The 12,940-nt window shown below is 41.9% G+C and overlaps 1 non-coding gene across 1 annotated transcript; it reads left to right on the top strand.

The window, feature by feature from the left end:
* The first annotated feature begins 1,246 nt into the window (after positions 1–1,246).
* Positions 1,247–1,365, top strand: LOC143227616 (5S ribosomal RNA). The gene has a single exon (XR_013015046.1). It is a non-coding gene; the product is annotated as a 5S ribosomal RNA (ribosomal RNA).
* The last annotated feature ends 11,575 nt before the right edge of the window (positions 1,366–12,940 follow it).

Genomic DNA, 12,940 nt, shown 5'->3' with positions numbered 1-12,940 from the left:
CAATCTAAGGCAGTCTTATACAGATGGAATTTAAAACGTTTCCCTATTTCACAAAATTGTCTCGCTCGTGCACGTTTTGCCTAAGAAAAGCAATTGTCGAGGGATCTGTCTGCTACACAGAAAAGGCGATGCGACAAATATTTCGAGTTTCCTTACATAACGTTCGTTCGCTACGTTTTGTAAAATTACTTTGTCTAGAAATATAACCCAGCAGAGAGAGCCTTCACTCGGAGACACCGACGATTGCACACCTTATTTATAAATCAAATATCTATTTTATATGTATGTACATTTGAAAATTAACTTTCCAATAACGACAAGAGTCTTTGCTATTGGAGTATAAAACAAAATAGGTGAGTAGAAACAACAAGAAAAAAAAAGTTACAAAACAGTAAAAGCAAAATTGAAAACATAGCAGTGAAAGCAAAACGCGAAGGAAACGTCTTCAGATAAGTAGGAACTCGGTACGTGGCACGCTTCCGACTCGCGAACGGTAGTAGCCGAGTGTGACAGGTGCTGTTCCTTTATTCATTCTGTTTCTATAACGTCAGAGAATTATTCCCAGTTTTGCAACGTACTTTCATTAATATCCATACACTTCTTTAGCGAGAGACAAAAGAGCGACTTCTGAGGCACTCCCACTAGACGGTAACCAGCGTTTAATACTATTTTGTTGTAGGGGAGAAGGAGGCGAGTACACACGACTTCTCCCGATGGAAACCAAAATACACGTTAATAAACACAGGTAAATTAATGTGTATAGCCAAATGACGAATAAAAGAAGGTGAATATTAAATAATTCTAATCCCGATGCAAGCTCGTGTTAAAATCTAAATTCTGCACACACATCTGTAAGTGATGGGATGTGGGCCTGTGTAACGAGAGTAAAATACCAGATTTTGCGAAAGTAGGTCGAAAGAAATATAAAGAAGACATAAACACCAACATGTGACTAAAAGACGTTTGAGAAAAGTTCTCAGAGGCTAAATTGATCAATTTAAGTGTTCCATGTCAATGACACACACGCCTGTGAGCGACAGTTTCCATACCCCCGAAATGACACTCGTGTAGTTCCGGGGATGTGTAACGCAAACCAGAGTTATCAGGCTCCACTTTCCAGCGTCCTCCAGTAAAAGTGAATTCCTAAAGCATCTCTTATATTTCACAACTAGGAAATTTTGGGCTGCGACAACGATTTTCTTTTAGAGTAACACTTAAAACACCAAATAAGAAAGAGAATTAAACTGTCATCGTTCATACCACGTTGAAAGCGCCGGTTCTCGTCCGATCACCGAAGCTAAGCAACGGCGGGCCCGGTTAGTACTTGGGAGGGTGACCACCTGGGAATACCGGGTGATGATTTTTTTTTTTTTTTTCACGTTGAAATTTGTAGGTCTCGCAAAGAGCTGATCGATACCTCTCACTTTTTCACAATTTCTGATTTAAGAGATAAAAAATCCTTCCCGAAAGAGAGAAAGAAAGTGGTTGGCTCAATTGAAGTGCCTTAATACTAGGTGTTTATAATGGTAAACTGTTGGGAAAACATTTTGTTATAGGAACTAATCAACTTTTCCATCAACAAGTCAGTTGATAAAACACGCTTCGAAAACGAAGTTCAAACATTCATTTGATAAAACATCGTTCAAGAAAAGTAGCAGCTCTCTAAGCAGGTGGCGTGAGCCGCGTTCCATTTCACTTTAAACCAAACCCCCAATCAGACGTATATTGAGAGAAAAGAAATAAACTATCTTCGCGGGTCGATCTTCGGAATGCACAAAGGGTGCGAAATCTACAAAACAGAAACTTCGTTAATGAGTAGATCCAGCCCACATCAATCTAAGGCAGTCTTATACAGATGGAATTTAAAACGTTTCCCTATTTCACAAAATTGTCTCGCTCGTGCACGTTTTGCCTAAGAAAAGCAATTGTCGAGGGATCTGTCTGCTACACAGAAAAGGCGATGCGACAAATATTTCGAGTTTCCTTACATAACGTTCGTTCGCTACGTTTTGTAAAATTACTTTGTCTAGAAATATAACCCAGCAGAGAGAGCCTTCACTCGGAGACACCGACGATTGCACACCTTATTTATAAATCAAATATCTATTTTATATGTATGTGCATTTGAAAATTAACTTTCCAATAACGACAAGAGTCTTTGCTATTGGGTATAAAACAAAATAGGTGAGTAGAAACAACAAGAAAAAAAAGTTACAAAACAGTAAAAGCAAAATTGAAAACATAGCAGTGAAAGCAAAACGCGAAGGAAACGTCTTCAGATAAGTAGGAACTCGGTACGTGGCACGCTTCCGACTCGCGAACGGTAGTAGCCGAGTGTGACAGGTGCTGTTCCTTTATTCATTCTGTTTCTATAACGTCAGAGAATTATTCCCAGTTTTTGCAACGTACTTTCATTAATATCCATACACTTCTTTAGCGAGAGACAAAAGAGCGACTTCTGAGGCACTCCCACTAGACGGTAACCAGCGTTTAATACTATTTTGTTGTAGGGGGAGAAGGAGGCGAGTACACACGACTTCTCCCGATGGAAACCAAAATACACGTTAATAAACACAGGTAAATTAATGTGTATAGCCAAATGACGAATAAAAGAAGGTGAATATTAAATAATTCTAATCCCGATGCAAGCTCGTGTTAAAATCTAAATTCTGCACACACATCTGTAAGTGATGGGATGTGGGCCTGTGTAACGAGAGTAAAATACCAGATTTTGCGAAAGTAGGTCCGAAAGAAATATAAAGAAGACATAAACACCAACATGTGACTAAAAGACGTTTGAGAAAAGTTCTCAGAGGCTAAATTGATCAATTTAAGTGTTCCATGTCAATGACACACACGCCTGTGAGCGACAGTTTCCATACCCCCGAAATGACACTCGTGTAGTTCCGGGGATGTGTAACGCAAACCAGAGTTATCAGGCTCCACTTTCCAGCGTCCTCCAGTAAAAGTGAATTTTTAAAGCATCTCTTATATTTCACAACTAGGAAATTTTGGGCTGCGACAACGATTTTCTTTTAGAGTAACACTTAAAAGACCAAATAAGAACGAGAATTAAACTGTCATCGTTCATACCACGTTGAAAGCGCCGGTTCTCGTCAACGAGTACAGACGTGTTTTCGAGCTCCTCATTGCCTTAGTGTAAATTTAACAGCTAAGCCTAGTGAGCGTGTAGTTTTTTTTTTTTTGCTAGATTTTTTATTTTTCAAGTTGTTTGACGATGTCTTCATCAACCAAGAAGGTCATGGAAGTTATGCGTCGTACAGTTTTGTGGAAACGACAACTTCAAGCCATGGGGACGTTATCCATTCTGTTATTTCTACGTTTGGTGCTGCTTCGGTCACTGCCGTAGTTCCTCGCCCGGGTGGATATGAGGTAACTTTTGTTCTTCCCGACGATGTGGACCTGGCTATAGATGCTGGTCTAACTGTAAATGGTGTGCACTGTTCGGCTAATGGTGTCACTAAACGTACTATTACTGTGTCATTTATGGACGTACCCGAATATATCGACGATGATATTATTCTAAATAAACTTAAAGATTATGATTGTGAGGTGAAAAGCCCTATTGTGTGGAAGAGGGACCAGGGCATATACTTAGGTATACGCCATGTTCGTGTGTGTTTTAGTGAGAAGTGTATCTCTTTGCCGTACGTAGTAAAAGTTTTTGATCCTTTGGGCAAGGCGGTAATGGTAAAAGTGAAGCATGATCGCCAGTCAAAAGTATGTAATTTATGTTTGGGGCGGATCATCTATATCGCGATTGCCCCCAATTTATATGCCGACATTGTCATATGCAGGGACACGTCCGTCAACGTTGTCCCAAGCTTGTTGTTCCTCGAACTTCCTCTAGTGACGACGCTGAAGTGGCCACGCCTACTACTTCTCGTGACGCCGCTGAAGTAGACACGGCTGCTCCCTCTCGTGCAGTGCCTCATGATGTTGACACCATTTCTGTTTGTCCACGCGTTGATTCGGAGGTTCCCCTTTCAAAGAAGGCTGCAGCTACCCATCGGGTGGTGGACGATGTTTCTGCCCGACGATCGACGGTTTCTGGTGGGGCCAGGGAACGGGCAAGTAGTCACCCCCCTGCTGCAAGTCGCAATTTTGATCGTCACTTCCCGCCACTTCCGGTTAGTGGTGTGAGTACCGCCGGCGATGTGGAGGTGCCTCTTCCTCGTCGTTGGAGGTATGCTAGTGTGGTGGCAATGTCTCCTGGTGACACTTCTAAGAAGGGCAGTGGACGAAAACGGGTGTCGGACGTGCCAATACTACGGATATCTCGGGCGAAGGCGAAGGCGGTGTCGCAGCCTTAAATGTGTTTTTTGTGACAGTTTGTTTGTTTCAGTTCGTGTAAGACTGTCATTTATTGTTATTTGAACTTTGTGCATATTTGCTTAGATCTTTACATTTATTCTTGTTATTTTTGTGTTTGTGACAGTTTCCTTTCAATTCTTGTACCTTTACTTTCTCTTTAGCATGGTACATTTACTAAGGGTGGGAGTTTTGAATTGTAATGGGTTGCGTAATATTAGTAAGCTGTCTTATTATCTGGATTACTTTGTTACTAATTTTGATGTTGTTTGTTTACAGGAAACGTTTTTTACTGATGATTTTCCTGATGTCGTTCTGAAATTTTGGCCAGGTGTAGTTTTTTTAATAATTCTACTTCTGGCCGACAGGGGTTTGCCATCTTGGTACAGCAGTTTTTGTGTGATAATGTTACATTCGTTTCTTCTGATGGGGTGGGTAGGGTTCTGACAGTCAAATTCAGTTTCGAGTCTTTGTCTTATCTGTTATCATCTGTGTACGCTCCTCGCGATATCTCCGAGCGACGGGAATTTTTCCAAAACTTGGAGTATTGTTTGGATGGTTGCACAGGATTGCTTGTTGTGGGAGATTTTAATTGTGTGGTGGATGTGGCACGCGATCGATTTCCGGTCCGTTTCTACCGAGACGCCAGCCGTTCGGCTTTTGTCCAGTTTCTTAATAGGTTTGATTTGCTTGATGCGCATTCACTCATATCGCCGACTACACCTGGTTTCACATGGAAGCGTTTTGTTAATGGTGAGATGATGTCGTCACGTATTGACAGGGTTTTGCTTTCTTCTACCTTGCAGGGGACTGTCCAACGTTTCCGTACGTTGTGGTTTCCTGCTACAGATCACGCTTTATTGGGCTTCGACCTTACTCTGCGACCAATTGTCAGAGGTCCTAATTTCTGGCACTTCAATAACCAGTTATTGAGGGATGCCGAATATGTGAAAGCCATTAAGCTGTTGATCGCCAGAAGTCGTAGTTGGTCAGTTTATGGGACTGATAAAATTAAATGGTATGAACAATTGAAATGCGCGTTCCGTTTACTTACCGAGCGTTATTCGATTCTTCGTGCGCGGGCATCCCGTTCTCGCAAATGTCAGCTTGAGTCGTCCATCAATCGTGAGCTTCGAAAACTGACCCGTTTCCCTGGTAGATCTAAGGTCAAATTGTATGAACTTGAAGATGCATTGGAGACTTTGGATCACGATACCATAGAGGGGGCGAGGATTCGATCTCATATTCGTTGGTTTGAGGAGGGTGAGAGATCTACGTCTTACTTTCTTCGTATGGAAAAGGTCCGTCAAAGCAGAATTGAGTTTAGATCCATGCTCACTGATAGGGGTGTGGAGGTGTCCGGTGTGGAAGATATCGCTGCTGTTTTACATCAGTATTATTCCGCACTGTACTCTAAGGATATCGTTCTGCAGGCAGACATAGATTTAGTTCTCTCATTTGTTGATCGAACTCTTTCCAGTGAACAAGCTAATATTTGTGATGCTCCATTCACGGTTCCGGAAGTTATCGCTGCTTTAGACAGTTTACCGCTGGGCAAATCTCCTGGTTTGGATGGTTTTACCTCCGAATTTTTCAAATATTTTCTACCTCTTTTTGTTGACGACTTTTTATCTGTCTTGTCTCAACTGTTTCACTCTCCACAGTTGCTCCGTACAATGTGTTCTGGGGTAATTGTTCCTATCCCGAAAAGGGGATCGACGGTTGGCGGCTAACAGCCGGCCTTTGACATTGCTTTGTACTGACTATAAGCTTTTGGCCAAAGTGCTGGCTCGTCGCCTTTCGTCTGTGATCTCCAGTTTAGTTTCAGATGACCAATCCGGGTGTATACCTGGACGGGACGTTGCTGATACTCCATTAACACTCGTTTTGCTATTGCAATCTTTAGCACGTACCGGCCAGGGTGGAATCTTTTTGAAGCTCGATCAGATGCAAGCTTTTGATCGGGTGGCCTATGACTATCTATTTCAACTTCTTCTGCGTATGGGTTTTGGTTCTACTTTTGTTCATTGGGTTCGTCTTTGCTATACTTCTATTTCTAGTTGTGTAAAGTTTAATGGATTTCTCACTAATGATTTTGCTATTACTCGGGGTATTCGTCAAGGATGCCCCATGTCTGCTCTACTTTACGTTCTCAGTGTCGAACCGTTACGAAATATGTTAGTCCATAATGTACATATTACTGGTATTGGTGGTGATGTGCTACTCACCACGCCTTCACTTACTTATCAGCATGCTGATGATACCACCTTAACCTTACGAGACGCCGAATCTTTGCCGCATGTGTTGGATGTCTGCCAAACTTTTGGCAAAGCTACTGGTGGGAAGATCAACTGGACCAAGAGTCAGGGTTTGTGGGTTGGGTGTTTGGCCTCTTCTGCAGACTTCGTCCTTGGTGAGTTGAGAATTTCCCAGGATCCTATTCGGATTTTGGGAATAGTTTTCCACTCTAATTTCGATGTCATGCTGCAAGATACGTGGCAGGGTGTATTGCGCAGGGTATCTCGTGTCTTGGTGTCGTGGCGATTTCGTTCTTTGTCGCTAAAGGGTAAATCTCTTGTGGTGAACTCCTTGGTGGCATCGGTGTTATGGTACCCGTTGAATATACTCCCGTTGCCAAGACAGTTTGAGGCTAGATTTCGCAAATGTATACTGGATTTTATTTGGCGGGGAGGTATACATAAAGTGGCATACGGTATTCTGATTCGGAGTTATGATTGTGGAGGTATCAACTTGGTTGATGTTAACACTCGTAAACTCGCATTCCGTTTGAAGTTGTTGCAGCGTTGTTTGGATGCTTCTTGTCCTTCCACCTTGCGACAACTTCTTTCTGGATTTTTTTCTTGTTATGGTAATCTCTCTTTAAGCTTTCGGATTCTTCAATGCCGTATTTTGCCACGTTTTGTGAAATCGTTACCTTTCTATATTCAGGAAATGTTTCATGCCTGGAAGGTTCTTCTTGGGGATAAAGGGATTGTCCCAGCTCCTCTTTCCCCAAATTTTGATGAACCTTTGTTTTCAATCCGGCTATTGTTGATGTTCGCCACCGAACATTTCATTTTCCTGAATTTATTAACGCAGGTTTGGTTCAGGTCCGTCATTTAATGTACGAGGTGCTCCCTGCTTTTCTTCCGGTGGGGGCAGTGATTGAAATGTGTACGGACGCTGACCCGTTGGCCAATGCCCGCACAATTTTTTCACATTTTCATATGCTCAAGGAGGCGTTGCCTGTGGAGTGGTTGCCGATTTTGTCTACCCAGCCGGCTCCTCTTCCGTCGTCCACATGTGTTGTGGATTTATATTTTCTGGACCACTCCGATAATCGAGTTCATTTTCAAGGTTTATCTCTGCGGCAACTGGTGGGATATATACAGTTTTCACTCGCTAATAACTTCCCTGCTCCATTCTACTGGGGATATTGTTCCTCCTGGAGACTGGAAACGCATTCGTAAAAACGCTTATTCTTCTTTTGTTGGGTTTTTTTGTTTGTGATGTGGATTATTTACTCTGGTTGCGGGCGATTACCACAAATGTCAAGCTGATACATATGGACAGACATCCCACAGGGTTGTGCACTTTCTGTTCCCAGGCGCCAGAAACCATAGACCATCTGTTTTTCCAATGTCCTTTTGTACAGCCCTTGTGGTCATATGTATATAAATTATTGGCATTTTATTTTGGATGTCCCATATCAAACTGGGTATGGAGGAGATGCCTCTTAGTGGGATCTCATCCTTCGTTACCAGGAGATGCTGGAACATATTCCGTTTAATTACAAGTTTGGCACGTCAGGTTATATGTTCTGCTCGTTCAGTTTCTTTGGCACGAAATCGCGTCATTCATTTAATTTCCATGTTTAAAGTGCGTGTACGGAGACATATATATCTTCATTATCATAGATCTTTGTTACATAACTCATTAAATGTTTTTTATTCTGTGTATTCTTATGTTGGTAGCTTGGTAACCCAAGGTGCCCAAGGTTATTCTTGTGTACGTTGTTAAGATAAGTTGTTATTTCATTATATTTTTGTTACCAATGCAAGATCCATTGATTTCTTGTTTGTTAATGTTCATTATAATGTTTGTTGGATTACCTGCTGTTCCAATTACCTCTTTTATTTCTTTTCCTTAATTTTATTAACTTTGTGGTAATTTTCAGCATGGTAATCTATAGAGTTATTGTTACATGCTAATTCATTAACTTGTGTTTTATTTGTTGTATTTCTGTGTATACCCCCTCGTTGAGGTGGGATAAATAAAGAGAAAAAAAAAAAAAAAGCCGGTTCTCGTCCGATCACCGAAGCTAAGCAACGGCGGGCCCGGTTAGTACTTGGGAGGGTGACCACCTGGGAATACCGGGTGATGATGACTTTTTTTTTTTTTTTGTCTTTTTTCACGTTGAAATTGGTAGGTCTCGCAAAGAGCTGATCGATACCTCTCACGTTTTTCACAATTTCTGATTTAAGAGATAAAAATCCTTCCCGAAAGAGAGAAAGAAAGTGGTTGGCTCAATTGAAGTGCCTTAATACTAGGTGTTTATAATGGTAAACTGTTGGGAAAACATTTTTGTTATAGGAACTAATCAACTTTTCCCCTAGAGGAAAATTCCGTGCAAGTAACGAACGAAAATCAACAAGTCAGTTGATAAAACACGCTTCGAAAACGAAATTCAAACTATCATTTCCTGCGATCGTTCAAGAAAAGTAGCAGCTCTCTAAGCAGGTGGCGTGAGCCGCGTTCCATTTCACTTTAAACCAAACCCCTCCAATCAGACGTATATTGAGAGAAAAGAAATAAACTATCTTCGCGGGTCGATCTTCGGAATGCACAAAGGGTGCGAAATCTACAAAACAGAAACTTCGTTAATGAGTAGATCCAGCCCACATCAATCTAAGGCAGTCTTATACAGATGGAATTTAAAACGTTTCTCTATTTCACAAAATTGTCTCGCTCGTGCACGTTTTGCCTAAGAAAAGCAATTGTCGAGGGATCTGTCTGCTACACAGAAAAGGCGATGCGACAAATATTTCGAGTTTCCTTACATAACGTTCGTTCGCTACGTTTTGTAAAATTACTTTGTCTAGAAATATAACCAGCAGAGAGAGACTTCACTCGGAGACACCGACGATTGCACACCTTATTTATAAATCAAATATCTATTTTATATGTATGTGCATTTGAAAATTAACTTTCCAATAACGACAAGAGTCTTTGCTATTGGAGTATAAAACAAAATAGGTGAGTAGAAACAACAAGAAAAAAAGTTACAAAACAGTAAAAGCAAAATTGAAAACATAGCAGTGAAAGCAAAACGCGAAGGAAACGTCTTCAGATAAGTAGGAACTCGGTACGTGGCACGCTTCCGACTCGCGAACGGTAGTAGCCGAGTGTGACAGGTGCTGTTCCTTTATTCATTCTGTTTCTATAACGTCAGGGAATTATTCCCAGTTTTTGCAACGTACTTTCATTAATATCCATACACTTCTTTAGCGAGAGACAAAAGAGCGACTTCTGAGGCACTCCCACTAGACGGTAACCAGCGTTTAATACTATTTTGTTGTAGGGGGAGAAGGAGGCGAGTACACACGACTTCTCCCGATGGAAACCAAAATACACGTTAATAAACACAGGTAAATTAATGTGTATAGCCAAATGACGAATAAAAGAAGGTGAATATTAAATAATTCTACTCCCGATGCAAGCTCGTGTTAAAATCTAAATTCTGCACACACATCTGTAAGTGATGGGATGTGGGCCTGTGTAACGAGAGTAAAATACCAGATTTTGTGAAAGTAGGTACGAAAGAAATATAAAGAAGACATAAACACCAACATGTGACTAAAAGACGTTTGAGAAAAGTTCTCAGAGGCTAAATTGATCAATTTAAGTGTTCCATGTCAATGACACACACGCCTGTGAGCGACAGTTTCCATACCCCCGAAATGACACTCGTGTAGTTCCGGGGATGTGTAACGCAAACCAGAGTTATCAGGCTCCACTTTCCAGCGTCCTCCAGTAAAAGTGAATTTCTAAAGCATCTCTTATATTTCACAACTAGGAAATTTTAGGCTGCGACAACGATTTTCTTTTAGAGTAATACTTAAAAGACCAAATAAGAACGAGAATTAAACTGTCATCGTTCATACCACGTTGAAAGCGCCGGTTCTCGTCAACGAGTACAGACGTGTTTTTCGAGCTCCTCATTGCCTTAGTGTAAATTTAACAGCTAAGCCTAGTGAGCGTGTAGTTCTTTTTTTTTTTTGCTAGATTTTTATTTTTCCAAGTTGTTTGACGATGTCTTCATCAACCAAGAAGGTCATGGAAGTTATGCGTCGTACAGTTTTTGTGGAAACGACAACTTCAAGCCATGGGGACGTTATCCATTCTGTTATTTCTACGTTTGGTGCTGCTTCGGTCACTGCCGTAGTTCCTCGCCCGGGTGGATATGAGGTAACTTTTGTTCTTCCCGACGATGTGGACCTGGCTATAGATGCTGGTCTAACTGTAAATGGTGTGCACTGTTCGGCTAATGGTGTCACTAAACGTACTATTACTGTGTCATTTATGGACGTACCCGAATATATCGACGATGATATTATTCTAAATAAACTTAAAGATTATGATTGTGAGGTGAAAAGCCCTATTGTGTGGAAGAGGGACCAGGGCATATACTTAGGTATACGCCATGTTCGTGTGTGTTTTAGTGAGAAGTGTATCTCTTTGCCGTACGTAGTAAAAGTTTTTGATCCTTTGGGCAAGGCGGTATTGGTAAAAGTGAAGCATGATCGCCAGTCAAAAGTATGTAATTTATGTTTGGGGCGGATCATCTATATCGCGATTGCCCCAATTTATATGCCGACATTGTCATATGCAGGGACACGTCCGTCAACGTTGTCCCAAGCTTGTTGTTCCTCGAACTTCCTCTAGTGACGACGCTGAAGTGGCCACGCCTACTACTTCTTGTGACGCCGCTAAAGTAGACACGGCTGCTCCCTCTCGTGCAGTGCCTCATGATGTTGACACCATTTCTGTTTGTCCACGCGTTGATTCGGAGGTTCCCCTTTCAAAGAAGGCTGCAGCTACCCATCGGGTGGTGGACGATGTTTCTGCCCGACGATCGACGGTTTCTGGTGGGGCCAGGGAACGGGCAAGTAGTCACCCCTGCTGCAAGTCGCAATTTTGATCGTCACTTCCCGCCACTTCCGGTTAGTGGTGTGAGTACCGCCGGCGATGTGGAGGTGCCTCTTCCTCGTCGTTGGAGGTATGCTAGTGTGGTGGCAATGTCTCCTGGTGACACTTCTAAGAAGGGCAGTGGACGAAAACGGGTGTCGGACGTGCCAATACTACGGATATCTCGGGCGAAGGCGAAGGCGGTGTCGCAGCCTTAAATGTGTTTTTTGTGACAGTTTGTTTGTTTCAGTTCGTGTAAGACTGTCATTTATTGTTATTTGAACTTTGTGCATATTTGCTTAGATCTTTACATTTATTCTTGTTATTTTTGTGTTTGTGACAGTTTCCTTTCAATTCTTGTACCTTTACTTTCTCTTTAGCATGGTACATTTACTAAGGGTGGGAGTTTTGAATTGTAATGGGTTGCGTAATATTAGTAAGCTGTCTTATTATCTGGATTACTTTGTTACTAATTTTGATGTTGTTTGTTTACAGGAAACGTTTTTACTGATGATTTTCCTGATGTCGTTCTGAAATTTTGGCCAGGTGTAGCTTTTTTAATAATTCTACTTCTGGCCGACAAGGGTTGCCATCTTGGTACAGCAGTTTTGTGTGATAATGTTACATTCGTTTCTTCTGATGGGGTGGGTAGGGTTCTGACAGTCAAATTCAGTTTCGAGTCTTTGTCTTATCTGTTATCATCTGTGTACGCTCCTCGCGATATCTCCGAGCGACGGGAATTTTCCAAAACTTGGAGTATTGTTTGGATGGTTGCACAGGATTGCTTGTTGTGGGAGATTTTAATTGTGTGGTGGATGTGGCACGCGATCGATTTCCGGTCCGTTTCTACCGAGACGCCAGCCGTTCGGCTTTGTCCAGTTTCTTAATAGGTTTGATTTGCTTGATGCGCATTCACTCATATCGCCGACTACACCTGGTTTCACATGGAAGCGTTTTGTTAATGGTGAGATGATGTCGTCACGTATTGACAGGGTTTTGCTTTCTTCTACCTTGCAGGGGACTGTCCAACGTTTCCGTACGTTGTGGTTTCCTGCTACAGATCACGCTTTATTGGGCTTCGACCTTACTCTGCGACCAATTGTCAGAGGTCCTAATTTCTGGCACTTCAATAACCAGTTATTGAGGGATGCCGAATATGTGAAAGCCATTAAGCTGTTGATCGCCAGAAGTCGTAGTTGGTCAGTTTATGGGACTGATAAAATTAAATGGTATGAACAATTGAAATGCGCGTTCCGTTTACTTACCGAGCGTTATTCGATTCTTCGTGCGCGGGCATCCCGTTCTCGCAAATGTCAGCTTGAGTCGTCCATCAATCGTGAGCTTCGAAAACTGACCCGTTTCCCTGGTAGATCTAAGGTCAAATTGTATGAACTTGAAGATGCATTGGAGACTTTGGATC

The sequence above is a fragment of the Tachypleus tridentatus genome, chromosome 9 (assembly GCF_004210375.1).
Source record: "Tachypleus tridentatus isolate NWPU-2018 chromosome 9, ASM421037v1, whole genome shotgun sequence".
Lineage (NCBI taxonomy): Eukaryota > Metazoa > Arthropoda > Merostomata > Xiphosura > Limulidae > Tachypleus > Tachypleus tridentatus.
Note: the sequence above shows the minus strand (reverse complement) of the source record. Positions and strands in the feature narration are given on the sequence as shown.